The 21462-nt window shown below is 48.0% G+C and overlaps 1 long non-coding RNA gene and 2 other non-coding genes across 3 annotated transcripts; all 3 read left to right on the forward strand.

Moving 5' to 3' along the window:
* Nucleotides 1-10073: 10073 nt before the first annotated feature.
* On the forward strand, nucleotides 10074-10264 carry LOC121045189 (U2 spliceosomal RNA). The gene has a single exon (XR_005797622.1). It is a non-coding gene; the product is annotated as a U2 spliceosomal RNA (small nuclear RNA).
* A 7428-nt stretch (nucleotides 10265-17692) lies between these two features.
* On the forward strand, nucleotides 17693-17883 carry LOC121045191 (U2 spliceosomal RNA). Its single transcript, XR_005797625.1, has one exon. It is a non-coding gene; the product is annotated as a U2 spliceosomal RNA (small nuclear RNA).
* Nucleotides 17884-18427: 544 nt separating this feature from the next.
* Nucleotides 18428-20020, forward strand: LOC121045064 (uncharacterized). The gene is made up of 2 exons (XR_005797582.1): nucleotides 18428-18609; nucleotides 19866-20020. It is a non-coding gene; the product is annotated as an uncharacterized LOC121045064 (long non-coding RNA).
* The last annotated feature ends 1442 nt before the right edge of the window (nucleotides 20021-21462 follow it).

The following is a 21462-nucleotide window of genomic DNA, read 5'->3' on the forward strand; positions in this document are numbered from 1 at the left end:
TGAGTTTTGTATTATTATACCTAATACATGCCAGTATTTTTTTTTTTTTACTCTGCTCACCTCAGCATTTTTTTAAAAGTAAACTCTACCCCAAACGTGGGACCTGAACTCATGACCCCAAGATCAAGAGACATACTCTATCAACTGAGCCAACCAGGTGCCCCAATGGCAGTAATTTTTTTTTAATTTATTTTTAATGTTTATTTATTTTCGAGAAAAGGAGAGACAGAGCATGAGCAGAGGAGGGGTGGAGAGAGAGACAGAATCCAAAGTGGGCTCCAGGCTCTGAGCTGTCAGCACAGGGCCAAACAAGGGGCTCAAACCCACAAGCCATGAGATCATGACCTGAGCTGAAGTCAGATACTTAACCCACTAAGCCACTCCGGCGCCCCAGTAATTTTTTTTTAATGCTTACTTATTTTTGAGAGAGAAAGAGACACTGTGAGCATGGAAGGGACAGAAAGAGAGGGAGACACAGAATCTGAAGCAGGCTCCAGGCTCCAAGCTGTCAGCACAGAGCTGACGCAGGGGTGGAACTTGTGAACCTCCAAGATGATTACCTGAGAGGAAGTCAGCAGCTTAACCCACCCTGCCACCCAGGTGCCCTACCAATGGCAGTAATTTTTAAATGGAAGTTATAAGGTCTCTGTTTATATCTTTCTGTATATTTGTGTGTCTACCTGTGTATTGTAGATGTGTGGTATTTCCCATCTCCTGATGGTATTACCAAAATTAATTTGTGAAAGACCTCTATTTAATTGGCTTAAAGAAAATTAAGTTCTGGGGCATCTGGGGTGAGAAGTGATGAAATTCTGAGGTGATAGTGGGGCTCGTGGGGTCCGGAGTCAATGGCCAAAAATTCTTGAAGATGTCTTTGGTGCAAAAGGTGATTTTATTTAAAAAACGGGGACAGGGGGCGCCTGGGTGGCGCAGTCGGTTAAGCATCCGACTTCAGCCAGGTCACGATCTCGCGGTCTGTGAGTTCGAGCCCCGCATCAGGCTCTGGGCTGATGGCTCAGAGCCTGGAGCCTGTTTCCGATTCTGTGTCTCCCTCTCTCTCTGCCCCTCCCCCGTTCATGCTCTGTCTCTCTCTGTCCCAAAAATAAATAAACGTTGAAAAAAAAAATTTAAAAAACGGGGACAGGACCCGTGGGCAGGACCCTGTGGAGGGATTGGTTATATACTTGGGAATTGGGGGAGGGAGAGTTAAGAGGAAGTTTCCAATGGGATTTTCATATGCTAAAGAGACTCCCAGGATGCTATTGTCTAGCTATTGTCAAGCTAATGTTGTTTTTCCCTCTAGCAAAGCATTAGCATTAAGATATCAGGGAGTTCCTGGAGAAACGTTTTACTCTGTCTACCTCAAGTATTTGTCAATGGACTGCAGATCACAAGGAAATTTAATTTTATCTGCCATTTCCTTTTGCCTTTGTTTCCCACATCAGGAAGTGAGATGATTCATTTTCAGAAATACCAAATAAAAGCTGTGTTGTCCAGTTAACAATAGGTTTACAATCTATTGGAAATATGTATAGCCCCCCCCCCCGCCCCCCACACACACAACACAGTGGAGTCCCAAACCCTTAGACACTTCAGTTCCTGGTTCTTCTTCCCCTCTCCATTTCCCCGGCTTATTTTTGCAGGCTTTGCAATGACCATGTGCCAAAGAACTGAAGTATCTGCCTCATCTCAAGGAATGTACATTTATTCCAGTCAGACTATTTTTTGCCTTACGTGGGCATAGGTGACTTCCGGGTAAGACTGTAACCATAGTACTCAGCCAAGGAGGAATCAGGGGAGGGATTTGCACACTAGGAGATAAATTACCTGCTGTAACTGCCCCAAGTGTGCCTGTCCATCAGACACCCGCTCTTGCAAGAACTTTGATTAAAGCTTCACTTCACTGTGCTCCCAGTCTCCGTGTCCCTCCTTTGATTGGGTCAGTGGGCTTATTTCTCACACCTGGCTGACTCGGTTGAAAAAGCATGCAGTTCTTGAACTCAAGGTCGTGAGTTTGAGCCCCACATTGGGTGTCAAGATTACTTAAACTCAAAAAGGAAAAAGAAAAAAAAAAAGAGAATTAAGTTCTTATATAAATTGAGTTCTCATTAATATAATAGACAGTAACCCAAATGAATTTCAGGTTCACCTGAACTAGGGAAATATTTGGTATTAAAGCTAGTTTAAGTTTGTTGGTTTGATTAAAATAAGCATGTCTTTAGTGTTATCAGCATTAAATATAATGCTTTTATTCTACCTAGGTTTACTAAAGGTTGGATGAGTTCATGTTAATCTCTTACAAAATTTGTCATCAAGAATAATAGGCTTGGGTTGATGGCCAATTTTCTCTAATATCTCATGTTTTGTGGGTAGTACAAACAAAATTGTTAAGAACAAGTAAATCAAATAGATATAAATAGGGAGCACTTGAGTGGCTCAGCCGGTCAAGCAGCCAACTCTTGGTTTCAGCTCAGGTTATGATCTCATGGTTCATGAGTTCCATCCCAAATAACACATCTTTTTCATAACTTTACATCTCAGAAACCAGGATGCAATTATTACATTCCAGAAGGCACTGCTACTATTTAGATATGTTAAAAAACAAAATTCAACTGAGTAAATGGGAGAATCTAATTGACTTTATTCAGGGATTCATGAACCAGGCAGCATCCTACCGGCCAAGTAGTAAGGAGCCCCAAAGAGCTATACACAATGGGAGAGTTTTATAGGCAGAAATGGGGCAAGACAAGGAAGTTACTAAGAAAAGGATAGTTTCAGGTAAGGTCACCTTCCTTTGGGCGGTAGGGGAGGGGTCTATCATGCAGATTACCTCACTGGTACTGATCAGGAAATACCAGATTGACAGTTTAAAGGTCATTTCCTGTAGTTAGGTTTCTATTTGAGCTTATTGTTTCTTTCTTTTTTTATTTTTAACAATTCCCTCCTTTTGATCAGACTCTCTGCCTGAGAGATGTGATCAAAATTTAAGCCATCTGTGTCACTCTCAGCTACCACTATGTGGTTCTCACAACTTTTACTGATCCTTGATATGATAGTGACAGGTCCTGATGTTTTTTGCTTTATCCCTATGGTAGTAACACATCACAACTTCCCATTTGAAATTTTTTACTTTCATATTTTTTAAGGTTTTATTTTTTATTTTAATTTTTAAATTTTTGTTTGTTTGTTTTGTAAGGGTTAAATTGTAGTGTAGGGCTAACCTGTAGCCTTAAGAAATAACAGCTTTGTTTTAACACTGTAGATTAAGAGATAACAGCCTTGTCCTATCAATCAAGGGAACAAAAGTTTAAGGAAAATCAACTGGTTTAGTGTTTGATTGGATTGGGGCAAGGGCATGTCTGAACTGTTTCCACCCCCATCTGGGAACTATTTCTTTGTTCTGTCCCCAGGTGATGATAAGATGTTGTGGTCTGCTATAAAAACTCTATACCCTGGCTGTTCGAGACCGCACTCTGGTCAAGAGTGTCGGTCCTAATCGGTTGGCCTTGCCTCTCATTGCAATAAATTTTGCTGTGACTGTCACTGGTGCCTATAGCATTCTGTTTCAGGAGTTGTGTGGATGCAACAGTTTTTGTTATTTTAGAACGAGCAGGGGAGATGGGCAGAGGAAGAGAATCTTAAGCAGGCTCTGTGCTCAGCACATAGCTAGACGCAGGGCTTGATCCCATGACCATGGGATCATGACCTGAGCCCAATTCAAGAGTCAGAGGCTCAATGAACTGAGCCATGCAGACACCTCTTAAAATTTTTATTTTATGTAGGCTCCATATGCAATGTGGGTCTTGAACTCACAACCCCAAGATCAAGGTCACATGCTCTACCAACTAGCCAGCTCCGCACCCCTTTGAGATTTTATTCTAAGGTAATCTCTACACCCAACATGGGGTTCAAACTCACACCCCCAAGATCTAGAGTTGTATGCTCTATCAACTGAGCCAGCCAGGCACCCCTGAAATTTTTTAGCTGACCATTTTCTTCATTTCTAGGCATACCAGACTTAGATTGTTGGCTAGAGGCTGCAAACATGCATGCCTTTAAAGACTGAGAGCATAAGGTGCCAGGGAGATTACTATGATTGCTATAAGCAAGATACTTCCCAATCTCTGGAGTATACTTTGGGGCAAGAGTTCCCAAGACAAAAACCAATCACAATCAAATAAGTCAGAGAGGGGCGCCTGGGTGGCTCGGTCGGTTAAACGTCCGACTTCAGCCCAGGTCATGATCTCACGGTCCGTGAGTTCGAGCCCCACATCAGGCTCTGTGCTGACAGCTTAGAGCCTGGAGCCTGTTTCAGATTTTGTGTCTCCCTCTTTCTCTGACCCTCCCCCATTCATGCTCTGTCTCTCTCTGTCTCAAAAATAAATAAACTTAAAAATTTTTTTTTAAATAAGTCAGAGAAAGACCTTCAAAGGAGTCACTTTTGTTTATTTGTTTGTTTTTGAGAGAGAGCATGAGGGAGAGAGGCAGAGAGAGAGAGAGAGAGAGAGAAAGAGAAAGAGAGAGAGAGAGAATCCCAAGCAGGGTCCATGCTGTCAGTACAGAGCCTGATGAGGGGCTCGATCTCATAAACCATGATATCAAGACATGAGCCAAAATCCAGAGTCACACGTTTAACCAACTGAGCCACCCAGATGCCCCTGAAGGAGTCACCTTTTATTATTTTTTTAATGTTTAATTTTGAGAGAGAGAGAGAGAGAGAGAGAGAGTGTGTGTGTGTGTGTGTGTGTGAGTGGGAACGAGGCAGACACAGAATCTGAAACAAGCTCCAGGCTCTGACCTGTCAGCACAGAGTCCGAAACAGGGCTGGAACTCACGGACCTCGAGATCTTGACCTAAGCCGAAGTCTGACGCTTAATTGACTGAGCTACTCAGGCACCCCAGGGAGTCACCTTTTTAAGTGAAGTAGGTTGCTCAGTGATCTCTTTTGTAACTGAATTTCAACTTCCCCAGAAATGTTAATCCAGGCACAGCAGGTGGTGTTGGCCACAGCAAAGATACCTCCATGCTTAGCTAAAAGACAATCAGTTTTATTATCAAGAACAAGTTTGACTAGAGATTCCGGATATTTGTTGGGCAGCTATTGCTTTTGCAATGGATTCTGCAGTATTTTTTGAGAGCTAAAGAGAGATACTTTGTCATAGCCTCATTGGTGCTCATTACTCCTGACCAGGCAAGTAGGGACCTGCCAAAGGAAGTGAATCCTGAATCATGAAAGCCTCCAGATAGGTCCTTTCTAACTTGACAATGTAAATTCAGAGGAGTTGACCAAACAGTTGTCTTAGCTTGTTTGTAAAAAGTTAGGGACACAGATAGACAACCTAAGAGGCATTGCCCAGCTATGTGCCACGCATCTAGGCATTCATACACCCAAGGAGAATGATAACCACTGCAGGAAAACCAAACAAAACAAAACAAAACTAAACTAAACAAAACAAAAAACCTTATTGGGCACAAACCATTTCCATGAAGGTAGTACTGTTAATGGATTCATTCACAGAGATTGTTTCATTTGCTAATCCAAGCAAGGGGTCAGTTAGGTTTTCTCCTAGCCTGAAATGAAAAGTTGTTCTAAATTCCAGAGGTTATTCGTCTTAGCAGTGGCCTGGGAGATAATGGATGATGGTGTTATCTTCCCAGGCCAGTGCCAGAGTAAAGCAAAGAGAGGGAAGAAGAGATTCATGTTTAGTTAAAGTATGAAGTGTTGATCTATCATCTTGGAAGAAAGTAGTCTACCTTGATGTCAGCTACTTCTCTTCCTAATTTGATTTGGAGATCTCCAACTTTTGTACAGGACCAGATCTCAGATGTAACCTTCTTCAGCTGTGAGACGGATATTCCGGTTTTAAGTCCCTGATATTTGGCTGCTATCTGGGTTGTGACAAAGACCTGCTATATACTCCCATCCAAGGAGACTCAAAACAGTCTTTGTTCTTAGCGATTCCAAATCAGAAGGGCAGGAGGAAATTGGAAATGTAAGTTTGGTGAGTCATAGCCAGATATTTGAGGAAACTAGAGGAATTCAGGATCAAGTCTAATTTACAGATAGATAAAACCTCAAAAACAAGTAACAGGATTTAAGCCAATATAGACAGGAGTACTTGGGGTCTAAAGTTCAAGCCCCTCTTGGGTACAGAGATTACTTAAAATAAAATATGTTAAGGGGCACCTGGGAAACTCAGTTGGTTAAGCCTCTGACTCTTGATTTCAGCTCAGGTCATGATCTCACAGTTTCTTAGTTCCAAGCCCCTAATCAGGCTCCACACTGACAGTGCAGAGGCTGCTTGGGATTCTCTTCCTCTCCCTCTCTTTGCCCCTCCCCCACCGATCCTGCTCATGTCCTCTCACTCTGTCAAAATAAACTAAAAAAAAAAAAAAAACAAAAAAAAAAAACGCCAAAGAACCACTTTTTGTTTTCTGTGAATTGTCTGCACCTGGCCTTTGCCCTTTTTTTTAAAAAACTATATGGTTTGTCTGTTATAATTATTTGCAGGAGCTCTTTATATTTTAGGAAAAAAGTACTTTTTCTGTGGTCTGGGTTGCATGTATTTCTTTTCTTTTCTTTTATTTTTAATTAAATTAATTTTAATTTCATTTCATTTAATTATTCATTGTTTAACTTACATCCAAGTTAGTAGCATATACTGCAAAATGATTTCACGAGTCGATTCCTTAATGCCCCTTACACATTTAGCCCATCCCCCCCACAACCCCTCCAGTAACCCTGTTTGTTCTCCATATTTATGAGTCTCTTATGCTTTGTCCCCCACCCTGTTTTTATATTATTTTTGCTTCCCTTCCCTTATGCTCATGTGGTTTGTATCTTAAAGTCCTCATATGAGTGAAGTCATACGATATTTGTCTTTCTTTGACAGACTAATTTTGCTTAGCATAATACCCTCTAGTTCTATCCACATGCTTGCAAATGACAAGATTTCATTCTTTTTAATTGCCGAGTAATACTCTACTGTGTATATATATATAGATGTATATGTACATATATATGTATATATGTACATATACACATATATATCATATATATGTCATATATATATGATATATATATATTATATATATACCTCATATATATATGAGATATATATATGATATATATATATAATATATATCATATATATATATATACCACATCTTCTTTATCCATCATCCATTGATGGACATTTGGGCTCTTGCCATACTGTGGCTGTTGTCGATCGCGTTGCTATAAACATTGGGGTGCACGTGCCCCTTCGAAACAACACACCTGCATCCCTTGGGTAAATACCTAGTAGTGCAACTGTTGGGTCATAGGGTATTTCTATCGTTAATATTTTGAGGAAACTCCATTCTGTTTTCCAGAGTGGCCGCACCAGTTTGCATTCCCAGGAGCAGTGCGAAAGAGATACTCTTTCTCCACATCCTCGCCGACATCTATCGTCGTCTGAGTTATTAACATTAGCCATTCTGACAGGTGGTGAGGTGGTAAGTCACGGTGGTTTTGATTTGTATTTCCCTGACGACGAATGTTGTTGAGCATTTTTTCACGTGTCGATTGGCCATCCGGATGTCTTCTTTGGAGAAGCGTCTATTCATGTCTTTTGCCCGTATTATCTTCACTGGATTATTTGGTTTTGGGTGTGGAGTTTGATAAGTTCTTTATAGATTTTGGATACTAACCCTTTATCTCATATGTCATTTGGACATATCTTCTCCCACTCAAGCAGTTGCTTTTAGTTTTGCTGATTGTTTCCTTTGCAGTACAGAAGGTCCCAGTAGTTCATCTTGCTTTTGTTTCCCTTGCCTCCGGAGACCTGTTGAGTAAGAAGTGCTACAGCCGAAGTCAAAGAGGTTTTTGCCTTTTTCTCCTCTAAGATTCTGATGGTTTTCTATCTGACATTAAGGTGTTTCATCCATTTCGAGTTTATTTTTGTGTATGGTATAAGAAAGTGGTCCAAGTCCATTTTTTCTGCATGTTGCTGTCCAGTTTTCCCAGCACTGTCTGCTGAAGAGACTGTCTTTATTCCATTGGATACTCCTTCCTGCTTTGTCAAAGATTAGTTGGCCATATGTTTGTGGATCCATTTCTGGGTTCTCTATTCCGTGCCATTGATCTCAGTGTCTGTTTTTGCAAGAGTACCACACTGTCCAGATGATTACAGCTTTGCAATACATCTTGAAGTCTGGGAGTGTGATGCCTCAGCTTCAGTTTTCTTTTTCAAGATTGCATTGGCTATTTGGGGTCTTTTCTGGTTCCATACAAACTTTGGGCTTGTTTCTTCTAGCTCTATTGAAGAATGCTGGTGTTATTCTGATAGGGATTGCACCAATATTCATTGTTAACTGATTTGTCCTTAATCTCCTGTAACGTGATGTGACACACCTGGGCAGGTGCTGGAAGCAGAGACCGGACAGACCCCGCCCCTGCCCTGGGGGGTGCATCCAGCTGCAGACGGGGACTGAGACACTCGCCCGGATGGCCAGAATACCAGGCAGAACAGGAAAGCCAAAGAGAGATGAACAATTGCTTGGGGCGTTCAGATGATAGCAACCCCCCTCTCAGCAAAACCCAATGAGCGAGTATAAGATGGTCTGTCTGATACAGGGGCCCCCGGATGGCTCAGTCGCTTGAGTGTCCAACTTGGGCTCAGGTCCTGAACTCGCGGTTCCCGGGTTCAAGCCCCGCCTCGGGCTCTGTGCTGACTCTCACAGTCAGGAGCCTGCTTCAGATTCTGTGTCTCCGTCTCCCCGTCTCCCTCTGCCCGTCCCCTGTTCATTCTCTGTCTCTCAAAAATAAATAAACGTTAAAAAATTTAAAAAAAAAAAAAAAAAAAAAAAAGGATGGTCTGATACCCGCATATCGGAACACAGATCTGGGAGTAGGAGGCGCAAAGAGTCCTATGTCGTCAGGCCAGGTGCAAGCGAAGCCCATTATGTATCGTTTCATGTGCACTTCATTCATTCATTCACCAAATTTCTTTTTTTTTCTTCGTTTTTATTTAAGTTTATTTATTTATTCTGAGAGAGAGATGGAGCGGGGGAGAGAGAGAGAGAGAGAGAGAGAGAGAGAGAGAGAGAGAGAGAGAATCCCAAGCAGGCTCTGTGCTGTCAGCGAAGAACCCGATGCAGGGCTCCATCTCACAAATCGTGAGGTCACGACCTGAGCCAAAGTCAAGAGTCGGACCCTTAACTTAACCACCGAGCCACCCAGGCGCCCGAAATTTCTTTTTTTCAACTAGTATTTCTCTGGTGCCACATGTGTGCTGAGCACTGTCCAGTAGCTAGGGACTAAAAAAGCTATTGATAGGATTCATTCACAGAAAGAAGCAGGAATAGACGCAAGGGCTGGAGCTGGGAGGGATGGGGGGCGAGGGGGAATCCCTCCAGCCGCCCAGCCCCGCCTCCTCCCTGCCCTACACTTTCTGCCACCTGCCTTCCGCCTTGCAGGGAGGCTACCACCGGCTCCGGGAAGCCCCTCCCGCAGACGTGCCGCTCCCCTGACTCAGAAGGAGCTGCTCGACCGACAGATACCAAGGTCGTCTTTGCGCCGGCGTGCGACCAATTTAATACGGTAAGGTCTCGGAGTTTCCAGGGAAAGGGTCTTGCGACTTTGCCTTGCCTCAAGAAGACCCTCCGCCAAGAGGTCCCTTCCACAGGCCCCTCTTGACGGCACCCCCGATCCTCTTTGGTCCCGTCTTTAGTCTCCGTTATGCACAAAAGCGGAGACCGACCGCCCGGCGCGGCTTCGACTCTCGGCGCGCGGAAGCGATCCCGGGGTCCAGTGGGCCCGCTTTAGCCACGCCTCCGCGGGCGGGAAAAGGCGGGGAATTCAAATTAGGAACGGCGTTGGGTGAGAGCGACGAAGCGTCGACAGAAACACAGTTTCTCTTTTAAAAGGTAGAGGATTTAAAAACCTGCACGAGAGCCTGCTGCCTAGTGTGGCTCCCATACCAAAGTCCGAGAAGCGAGGGAAGTGAGACCTCGAAGGAGGGTGACCTGGCTCACCGTGAGTGCAATGTGGATGGCGGCAGGGCGGTGGCGGGGAGGCGGGCACGGCGGGTATCGCTTCTCGGCCTTTTGGCTAAGATCAAGTGTAGTATCTGTTCTTATCAGTTTAATATCTGATACGTCCTCTATCCGAGGACAATATATTAAATGGATTTTTGGAGCTGGGAGATGGAATAGGAGCTTGCTCCGTCCACTCCGCGCATCGACCCGGTATTGCAGTACTTCCGGGAACGGTGCACCCCCGCTAGGGGGACAACATCTGTGGTTTCTAAAGTCAGTTTTCGTGCCCTTTCCGTGTTATTCCTGTAAGTTCTTTCCCCTAAGGTTCTGAGCTTTCTCTCTGCAGGCTGGGATGTTGTACGCTCTGCGGGAACTCTCCTGCTACCCTTCGTAAGTGGCTTGGGTAGAAGACGCGCTTGTGTTCTTCGTTGTTGGTTCCACGCAGTACGGGGGAGGGATGCTCCCTCCCGTGACAAGTCTTCCACGTGGACCTATCTCTGCTACTCTTTGCTTTTCGTGTTTCTGTGTGGGGCGTGTGGAAACTTAACAGTTGACGTCTTGAAACGGTAGTTCTTTCTTCGATGGAAGGCTGCCACGAGATCCATCGCGGGAAGCCCATACCCCCCGACGTGGCGTATCTCCTGAACCGCGCTTCTTTTTACCTTCTGCCCCGGTAAGACGTTTTCCTAACCTCATCATCGTTCGTGGTACGAGACGGACGCCGCCACGTAGTGAAAAGCCGAGGCTTCACGGCCCCGGGAGGTCTGTGACATCTCTTTCTTTTCCAACCCCTTAAAAGTGTCCGTTGTTGACGCACACCTTCCAAGAGTGGACCGGGCCAAATGTGGGTGCGGGCTGTAGTCTGCCAACCCCTGATATAAAACACCTTTGTGTCTTGTCATGGAGATGCCTCCCTTCAGGCTTCTTGACAGTCCGCTGCCACGACTAGGGAAAGGCCTTACATTTACGAGTGGCTGTGGCTCGTGACCAAAGTGGAAACGGAGAGTTCCTGCTCACTTGTGTCTCCCGGGTGTTCCATCCATGTTAATTAAGTACATTTGTTGAGCACGCACACTGTACACTCTTCCTTAAATACCTTTGTGTTGGCGGATGTTTCCAGGGTTTCTTCCTTAAACGCGTGGTTCCTGCAGTTTCCCTCCACCTGTCATCACCAGGACTTTTTATGTTTTAGGGCAGATCGGGATTAAAATCTCTGCCAGCGCTCAAGAGGACTCATGATTATAACAACTGAATGAATCTAGGGGCGCCTGGGTGGCTCAGTCAGTTAAGCATCCAACTCCTGGTCTCGGCTAGGTCATGAACCCTCGGTTGGTGAGTTTGAGCCCCACCTCGGGCTCTGGGCTGACAGCGCGGAGCCTGCCTGGGTTTCTCATTCTCCTCTTTCTCTGCCCCTCCCCGACTCACGTTCTCTCTCTCTCTCTCTCTCTCTCTCTCTCTCTCTCTCTCAAAATAAACAAATAAGTAAATATTTTAAAAATTAGAAAAGAAAGAAGAATGCTGAAAACTTTCCGAATTCTGGAGGGATCATGTAGGGAGAAAAAGTAAATGTTTCATCTTTGTTTACAAAGGTATAATTTGCCAAATTGTCGATAGCTTAAAAGATAAAAAAGATTTCAAAAAAAATCTGGAAACACAAAACATTAAAGAACAAGCAATGAAGTCATAAAAATGATCCTCCTCCTCAACTCATTCAGTCTCATGTAATTAATATTTATTCTACTTGAGTCCAGTTTTTCCATTAGTTGTGGAAATTTTTACCCAGTTCTGTTTTGTGATCTTAGACTTATCAAAACCTTGGACTTGCCGGGGCGCCTGGGTGGTTCAGTTGTTTAAGTGCCGGGCTCTTGAATGCAGCTCGGGTCAGCTTCTCACGGTTTGTGGGATCGAGCCCTGGCGTGGGGCTCTGTGCTGACAGCACGGAGTCTGCTTGGGATTCTCTCCCTCCCCCCTCCCCGCCCTCCCACACTTTCTCTCTCTCTCTCTCTCTCTCTCTCTCTCTCTCTCTCTCTCTCTCCTCCCTCCCTCCCTGCCTCCCTCTCAAAATAAATAAACTTAAGGGAGAGAAAGAAAGAAAGAGAAAGAAAGAAAGAAATTGTACTTGTCAAAGTACAAGGGATGGATGAAATCGGTCTCCATCATGGAGTGTTACCCTCTGAGGGGGTCTCAACAGGAAGCCTGGGCTTACACACCCTCTTGTGTCTGACACCTGGATGGCCTTGAACCTTCCGGTCTCAGGACCTTGGTTTTCCTGTCACCTAAGTTAAGCACCGGATGGATGACTCCCAAGGTGCTGGGAGGTCCTGACACACAGGGGTCGGCGGGGTGGGGGTGGGGGGGTGGGGGGTCCGTCCCTTAACTGCTCCCTGCTTCCCCCTGCTGCCCCCAAAGAGAAAAAGAAAATCGGTTCATCGGCTGAGATGATGCCTCAGCCCTAGAGGCGGTGCAGTGCAGGTAAAGGAGCCGGCTGCCTGGCAACCCACTTTGGATCTTAAACCCCTGGCCAGGCACCCAACGTTCTGCCCTCAGCAGCCAGGTGTCCGGCTCCTTGAATCCGCCCCCCACACATCTGAGTCTGTCTCCCAAGTCCGGTTAGCTTGAAATCTCTTTCTGAAAGTGTGCTTTTCTCATGTGTTAAGTGGGGATCGTGAACGCTGATTGATCCGCTTTCCTCAGAAAGTGGATGGGAACGAGAGGACCCGTCAATCGCAAAGACGCAAAACCAACCAGCCAAGAGGAAGGGTCCCCTTAATTCTGTGGGAGGAAGCAGAGCAAGACAGCTGAGGATGTTGGGAGGTGGGGCCTCGGCAGCCTGGATCTCTTTGGACGTAAAATACGATAAGTAACACCTTCTCTTTGGGATTGTTGGAAGACCAAAAGGACAATGTGGGGATTTGCCGACCCGGCCCACGGTGGGTGCCCAAGGTGGGTGCCCAAGGATGGCAGGCAAGTTTTGAAGCCCGGTTCTTGGGGGAGTCTAACTAGTTTTATGGATCCAGTCTAGCTGGGCATGAAACTCGCTGTCCAGCACACAAACCCTGATATTCTTTCTAGCCCCAGGATCCCGAACGCAGTCGGGGCGGGAGGGGGGGGGGGGGGGGCGGGCAGGTACTCTGCTGGCCCTTGCAACTGCCTTGATCACGTGTAACTATCCAGGGTTTTCAGGCTGGCTTGGGGTAACACCGCCCGGCCCCATCAAAGAAATGCAGCGTGAACAGTCCCACACCTCTTGGCTCCTGTCTCTCAAGGAACATGCAAGTGAATCTAATTAATGACCTTCAGTATCTTCTGTGCTTTTTTATTATCCCATCCACAGTTCCTGGAGCCTTCCGGTCACTTACAATTCAAACAAAAGAAACACCAAAAAGTTAGCTCGTGTGTCATGGGCTCCTTTTCTCTGTCTCGGCACCAGAAGGTTCTAGAAACCGTTTGCAGACTCTCCTCAGGGACTCAGAAGGTCAGGGTGAGAGAAGGGTGGAGAGAAATTGGGTTGCACGTATCGGTAGTGAGAGTGGAGATCCTGAGGAATATTATCTGCTGCTTCTGCCGGTCTCTCTCCCTCAGTCATCAAGTGCCGTCGCCGAGCACTTCTCAAACGGTCCCGTGCGCACACGCACACACACAAACACACACACGCCAGGAGAGTCTTGTTAAGAAGCCCGTGGTCCTGCGTTTCCAGCATGCTCACGGGACCCTAATGCTGCTGATCTGGAGACCTCGCTTTGAGCAGCGAGACTGCGGTAAAATGTCCCACCTCGGGTCTTTTGTATTTATTTATTTTTTTAAGTTTATTTACTTATTTGTGTGTGTGTGTGTGTGTGTGTGTGTGTGTGTGTGTGTGTGTGAGAGAGAGAGAGAGAGAGAGAGAAAGAATGGGGGGGGGAGGGGCAGAGAAAGAAGAGAGAAAGAAGTCCGAGCAGGCTGTGCGCTGTCAGCGCAAAGACCGCCATGGGGTTCAAACCCAAGAACCGTGAGATCACGATCTGAAGCTGAAATCAGGAGTCGGACGCTCACCTGACCGAGCCACCCAGACGCCCCCGGAGTCATTTTTAAAACAGGGTATATGTGACCCTAACGTGGCCAGCCGTTGCTAGAAAAAACAATCTCCCTTGCCCACTGCCAAGTCAGACAGACGGACCGGGTTCTGACGGGAGTCACAGAAGCAAAAGCTTTTGTGTGTAACTGGAGGAAAAGGAGAGGGGAGAAGAATTGAGAGCGGAGGGGAGGGGAGGGGAAGTCAGACAAAACAAAATGGCATGTCTCTCTGACCGGGTCTCTGCAACTAGTTGTGAAAGCTGAGCTGAGGGGACAAAAAAGAACCCGCTGGAGGGGCGCCTGGGTGGCTCAGTCGGTTGAGTGTCCGATTTCGGCTCAGGAGCAAGAGGACAGGGTAGACGTGGAGATGAAGGCAGGGCTGCCGCAGGGCCAGGTAAAAAAAAACACAGACGCGGTGGGGATTGGACTTGAGGACGCTGTCCTCCTGGGCTGGCAGGGACCCAACAGCCCTGCCAAGCCTGAGGAGGGAACGCTCAGGAGCGCCTGGAGTTGGAGTTGGTGTCCTTGGCAGCGGGCGGGAGGGGGGCAGACACCCTCCTGCTGTGCGTGGGCATCCCCAAGGCTCTGTGGGGGTGTGATGGTGGCTGAATGGCAGCAGAAGAGGACTGGAAGAGCTTGGCAGATGCCCCTTGCCGACCCAGGGCCCACAGGTGCCAGTCACGGAGTAGGTGTGATACTGGAGAATCCGTTGAATCAAAAATTTTAAGTTTGCTTATTTATGCATATGTTTGTGTTTTGAGTGAGAGAGAGAGAGAGAGAGAGAGAGAGAATCCCAAGTAGTCTCCGCACTGCCCATCGAGGGGCTCGAACTCACAAACTGTGAGATGGTGACCTGAGCCGAAATCAGGAGCCGATGGTTGCTTAACCAGCCGAGCCGTCCGGGCGCGCCTGCATCAAAAATGTTAAAAACAGGTTATCAGAAGAATTTTTATTAGAAAAATCCAGGGGTGCCTGGCGGGCCAGTGGGTAGAGCATGTGATTCCTGATCTTGGAGTTGTGAGTTCGAGCCCCACGTTGGGTGTAGCGATTACTTAAAACTAAAATCTTTTTAAAACGAGAGAGAGAGAAGAAAAATCCGGAAATATATCTAAATACGTATGAGGACTTTTTTTTTTTTTTTTTTTTTTTTTTTTACATGATCAGGGTGGCGTCTGAACCTGACGGTCCGTGGGCTATTATTCCGTATAGGATGCCGGGACGGCTGGGTAGCCATCCAGAAAAAGTAACATCAGACTTCTACTCCCAATCCCTATACTAGGACGGATACGAGGAAGTGTGCTCTGTGCTCGAGGTGGAAATGCAAAATGATGAACAATTTAAAGGACAACGGGCAAAGAATAGAGACACTCAGTAACTTGACCAAACTCACAAGAAGCCGGTGCGTGAACTGGAATGAGAAACCATTAATTTGCAATGGGAAATACTCCTTTGCGATGACAGAACATGCATGTCTGCCATCCCAGGCACCACCTCACTGCACAGATCAAGATGCCCGTGACGTTCCGGGAGGGAGCCCGGTGGGGCGCCTGGCTGGCTCTGTCAGAAGAGCATGGGACTCTCGATCTCAGGGTCGTGAGTTCAGACCCCATGTTGGGCATGGAGCCTACTTTAAATAAATAAATAAATGAATGAATGAATAAATGAATAAATAAATAAGTAAGCGAGCACGCACGCACAAGATGACCAGATAAACGTGGAAGCGAGCAGAAAGTTGGTAGAACGCAGTGAGGGTCATAATATTTATTCATTTATTCGATCAAATATACAAAGTGTCCAGTATATGCCAGGTACTGTCCTAAGCACTGGAAATATAACTGTGGACTATGGAATAAAGAACAAAAACAAACAACAAACAAACAAACAAACAAACAAAAAACAGGTAAGGGAGAACAGGGGCCCTGAGTGGAGGAGGGAAGATTAAGATTATATGCCTGCTGTTAGTACTCTCGCTTTCCAGATGAGGAGCTACAGAGAAGTGAATGGCCTGAGGTGTTTCCCTGTGCTTGGTTCTCACAGATATGCTACGTACCAAACATGTCTTGTTATTCCCTCTTTTTAAAAAAATGTTTGTTTGTTTGTTTATTGAGGGGGGGGCGAGCGCGCGCATGAGCGCACGATCGAGGGAGGGGCGGAGAGAGAGGGAGACCCGAGGATCCGAAGCAGGTTCCGTGCTGTTGGCGCAGAGCCGGATGAGGGGCTCCATCCAACTCACCGACCTTGAAGATCAGGACCAAAGCCAAAGTGGGGCGCTTAACCGACTGAGCCACCCAGGCACCCCACGTGTCGTTATTCCTAATAATTCTGTCTAATGATTTCTCATCTCATCATCTCTTAGTTTACAGGACAATGGGCAAATGGTTTATTGAAGGCGGAGGGTGAAGCGAGGAGGACAAGGTCCACGCTAGGTCACACTAGGCAAACTGGGTTTAGACGGCTTCCGTCCTGTCTGCGCCCGCACACCTACCTGTGTGTCAGGCTCAGCCAACGCTTAGTCTCCTCCTGGGCTGGACACACAAGAATAACTTTTCTCTTTCTTGCTTGCTCCCCCCCCCCCCCCCGCCGTGCTCTTTCCAGGCCCTGAGCTCTTGGCTTCCTAGACCTTACCCAGTCTCTTCACCAACTAAGCTGTATTGCTTAACCTCTCTGTCTCAACTGTTCCATCTGTAGGTAAACTTTGCAAGTTTGACCCGAAAAGAAAGCACTGGGCACAAGTCGGACCCAGACAACCAATGTGTCCTATTGTATTGTGTACTGCCGCTCCGTTGTTTCGGTGTCACAATCGATGGCCCCTTCACTGGTACCTCGTGGGACCCAGGACCCATATTCTAGATGGCTTAAATTGAGGTCACCTCATTAGCTACGTTTCGTGCTCCCTCGACCCCATTCAGGAAGGCACGAAGGTTTCCACCTCTGGACCCGGGACACTGAGGCTCGACTGGGGTCGGGTCAAGTAGTTTGCCCAAGAGCCCTGCTGACCAAGGCAGGGTAGCAGCCCTGTTAGGGCCCAATCTCCGGTCCCAACTTCTCTCTGGAGCCCTTTCCAGGAGACCTCAGCCGGGCGCTTCTCGGTTCCCAGCACCCTGGAGACAGCAAGCAGCAAGCCCCGTAGGGTCCTACAGTGATGATGGGACGGACGACGTTCTTCAAACTCGGACCACTCTGCTCCAGTCCCCTTCCACACACTCCCCAGTTCCCAGACCCCCATCCCCACCTCCCCCTTGGTCCTGCCCTTAAGCAGGCAAAAGCTTTAAACCAACTGAGAGCTTGGCCTCAACCTAGGTTCTGCTCCAGCCCACAAAGCCCTTCAAGAGAACTGGGAAATGGTGGGCGCGGTTACACCTGGCCGCGCGGAAGGGGCGGGGCATTCAAATGAGAAATGGCCTCTGGGTGAGCGCGACGAAGCAACGACAGAGAACATAATTTCTCTTTTAAAAGGCAGAGATTTAAAAATCTGCACAAGAGCCTGCTGCCTAGTGTGGCTCCCATACCAAAGTCCGAGAAGCGAGGGAGGTGAGACCTCGAAGGAGGGTGACCTGGCTCACCGTGAGTGCAGTGTGGATGGCGGCAGGGCGGTGGCGGGGAGGCGACCGGAGCCGGTATCGCTTCTCGGCCTTTTGGCTAAGATCAAGTGTAGTATCTGTTCTTATCAGTTTAATATCTGATACGTCCTCTATCCGAGGACAATATATTAAATGGGTTTTTGGAGCTGGGAGATGGCATAGGAGCTTGCTCCGTCCACTCCACGCATCGGCCTGGTATTGCAGTACTTCCAGGAACGGTGTCTTCTTCCCTCTGGGGGGGAGGTAGTACTTGCGGTGTCTAAGATTAGCGTACGGTTCTGAATGTGGTCCGGGTCCTGCCTGGGTGGGTGTGCCTAGCCTTGGCAGTTCCTCCCCTTCTTCCTGGAGCTGGCGTGCCCGACGGGCGCCTGTAACATGCCGCGGAGCTTTTTTTTTTTTTTTTTCTTTCGCCCCCTCCCCCGAAACCGTTGTTCTCAGCTGCATCTTCTGGGGAGTACCAGCTAGGAGTTAGTTTGCAAAGACACCTGCTGTTGGGGCTTAAGTTTCCAAATTCTTGCTCCCAGGCTGGACGGATGTGGAGTCCGACCAAATCCGACCCGGGATCACCTCTCTTACTACTTCCGTCTCCTGGTCGTGCTCCTGAGTGGGGTCTATGGCATGTAAATGACTGAATACTGTAAGCAGGTGGTTTGTTTGTTTTGTCTTAATTTTAGTGTTTACTTGTTTTTCAAAGAGACAGAGTGTGAGCGGAAGAGGGTCAGAGAGAGAGAGAGAGAGAGAGAGAGAGAGACCCCCCCGCCCCGACACGGGCCGGAACCCACGAACTGCCAGATCATGATCTGAGAGCCGAAGTCCGAGGCCCAACCAGACTGAGCCACCCAGGCGCCCCAAGTCGGTGGTCATTTTTTAAGCGGAAGGTTATCATCGTAGGAGGTCCATACCTACAAAGTGACATACCTTCTCAACCGTGCTCCCTTTTGCCTGCTGCACAAAGGTGAAATGTTTTCTTAACCTCACCGTTGGTGGTATGAGACGGGGGCGGGTGGGGGGGCATGCTTTCTCTCTAAAGGGCCAGCCACATCGTAGAAAGTTGAGGCTCCACGGGCCCCCCCCCCAAAGGTCTCTGTGACATATTCTTTCTTTCACAACCCTTTAAAAATGTACGATCCGTTGTTAACGTGCACCTTACAAGAGCGGACCTTACAAGAGTGCACCTTACAAGAGCGGACTACTGGCTGTAGTCGGCCAACGCCTGGTATAAAGCACCCACTTTCTGTCTTGTCAGGGAGATGCTTCCCCTTCAGGCCTCTTGACAGTCCGCTGCCACAACTAGAGAAAGGCCTTACGTTTACAAGTGGCTGTGGCTCGTGCCCACAGTGGAAACGGAGAGTTCCTGCTCGCTCACTTGTCTCTCCCAGGTTTTCCATTCACGGGAAATACATTTGTGGAGCACCCACGATGTACACACGTTTTGTTTGTTTGTTTGTTTGTTTTAAGGTTTTTACACTTTGTTTGTTTGGAGAGAGGCAGAGAGCACAAGCAGGGGAGGGGCAGAGAGAGAAGAGGGGAACAGAGGATCCAAAACAGGCTCTGTGCTCACAGCGGAAAGCCTGATGCGGGGCCGGAACTCAGGAACCATGAGATAGATGATCATGACCTGAGCCCTAGTCAGGCACTTCACCGACTGAGCCGCCCGGGCGCCCCCACAATGTGCACTCTTGATTAAAAAAATACCTTTGTGTTGGCGGACATTTCCAGGGTTTCCCTGCAGTTTCTGTCCACCTGTAATCATCGGGTCTTCTTTATACTCCTATGTTGTTTTAGGGCAGATCTGGATTAAAATCTCTGCTAGCGCTGAGGGGGACCCATGATTATAAAAAAAAAAAAAAAAAAAGGAATCTAGGGGTGCCCGGATGGCTCCGTCGGTTAGGCGTCCGACGTTTGGTTTCGGCTCAGGTCATGATCTCACCACGGTTGGTGAGTTTGAGCCGCACGTGAGGCCCTGCTCTGACAGGGCGGATCTTGCTTGGGATTCTGTCGCTCTCCCCCTCCCCTGCTCGGTCGCGCTCTCTCGAAATAAATAAACGTAAAATGTTTTAAAGTAAATAATAACAATAAACAAAAATGAATCTAGCTAACAACAGCATCCCTCCACCCAATCCATACACCTCCTTCTAGAAAACTGTGTCCTACATGAGGAAAAATATGTGACGCTCTCTACTTAAAAAGAGACTTCTTTTCCTCTCATAGGCTGACACAGAAAGAAGGAAAGAAAGAAGAGACACCCAAATCTAGCACACCGACCACGTAATTTCTTCTCGTGTTCCTAGTCTGTTGCCCTGTGTCGTTATGTGCCCTTTTATGGGTCCCCTCAGGTCCCGACAGAAATAGCAAGATGTCATCTCTCCATGCCTCCTTAGCCTCATGAGACTCCGGACCTCCCCTTTCCCACTCATGTCTTTTCCTTCTCCCCAAGTGCTAGCAAGTTTGAGCACGTTTGGGACTGGATGGTTGGAGTATTAAGTTAGGCTCCTGGGGTGCTGATAGAAGGCAGGGGGAACCAACGAGCGAGTGTGACCAATTGGGGTTTATGCGTTCAGGAAACATGTCTTGAATGACTGCTATGTGCTAAGACCGAGAGACAGATGCCTAGGTATGAAAGAGGCAGACGGGCCTCCCTACCCCGAGAAACCTTACAGTCCCCGACAGAGAAAGCGGAGCAACCAATCATGGTGGGATCCGGGATCGTCTCCTGAACTGAAATTTCAAAACCCCCGCAGAGGATTTCTTCTCATGGGTTGGGCACACCCCGTTGCCAGCAAAGCACAGCCTGGGCTAACCGATGCCAGGCGTCCGTTTCTGAGTTCCTGGGAATGGATACCCTACAGTTGAACAGGCAACAGAAAATGGGCAAAGGATAGACAGTCGGCCGGCGGGTTGCGGGGGTGGGGGGTGGGGAGAAAAGCACAGTTACTTAGTTATAGGCTGACATCTGCCCCCCACCCTGGGGCAACGTCACCCCTTCTGTGCCCCCGAGTCTCCGAGGGGCCAAGGGGCCTGGGCCACCCGCTCATCCCAGAGACCCCAGTATCGAATCTATCCCCTCTGTGGCATCACACCGACGGGACAGGATGAGCTGGGCGGCTGGCGCACCAGAGGCCATCAAGAGATACAGGCACTCCGGTGCCCCGCAGTCAGAGAGGGAGGGAAACCCTACAGTGAAAGAAACAGGGCAGCACAGCGTTTAAGGACTCCCATTGTGGGACATCCCCTCCAAAGTCCCGAAAAACTGCTTCCTCTTTATACACCCGCCGCCGCTGAAAGAGAAGGAAACCCAGGGCCTGGTGGGCCTCTGCGGGTTCTGGAAGCAACCCATTCCACACGTAGACACCCTGCTTGGGCTCACGCACCGCGGGACGTCGGAGACCCTCACCTTGGGAGGCGGGTGCGGAGCAGAGAGAGAAGGGCTCTGAAGGCCTGCGAGGTGCAGAGGGGCAGCCCTGCTGTTGGGGCCACAGCATCCGGCGGACCCCACCGTGTTGGCGGCCGCGGGCGGGTCTGTGAAGGAAGAGATGCTGTGTGGAGGTGTGGAGTTTATGGCAAAACCACCACGGGGGCGAAGGGTCACATGGTGGGGGCGGGGGGGGGCTCCCCTCCCTTCGGGTTCTGGAGCCAGGCCTCCTCCAGGCCCCGAACGCCAGAGACCTCTCCGCCTTCTGAAAAGCAGCTCCTGGCATGCTGCTGGGCCTTTGTAGAGACGGATGCTTACCATGGGACCGTCAGAGACCAGGGCCCCGGACTGTCCATCAGTCCTAAGATGAACGTAGGGTATCAGGGTCGAGCCCGA

Source organism: Herpailurus yagouaroundi, unplaced genomic scaffold (assembly GCF_014898765.1).
Source record: "Herpailurus yagouaroundi ecotype Mexico unplaced genomic scaffold, PumYag 189, whole genome shotgun sequence".
Lineage (NCBI taxonomy): Eukaryota > Metazoa > Chordata > Mammalia > Carnivora > Felidae > Herpailurus > Herpailurus yagouaroundi.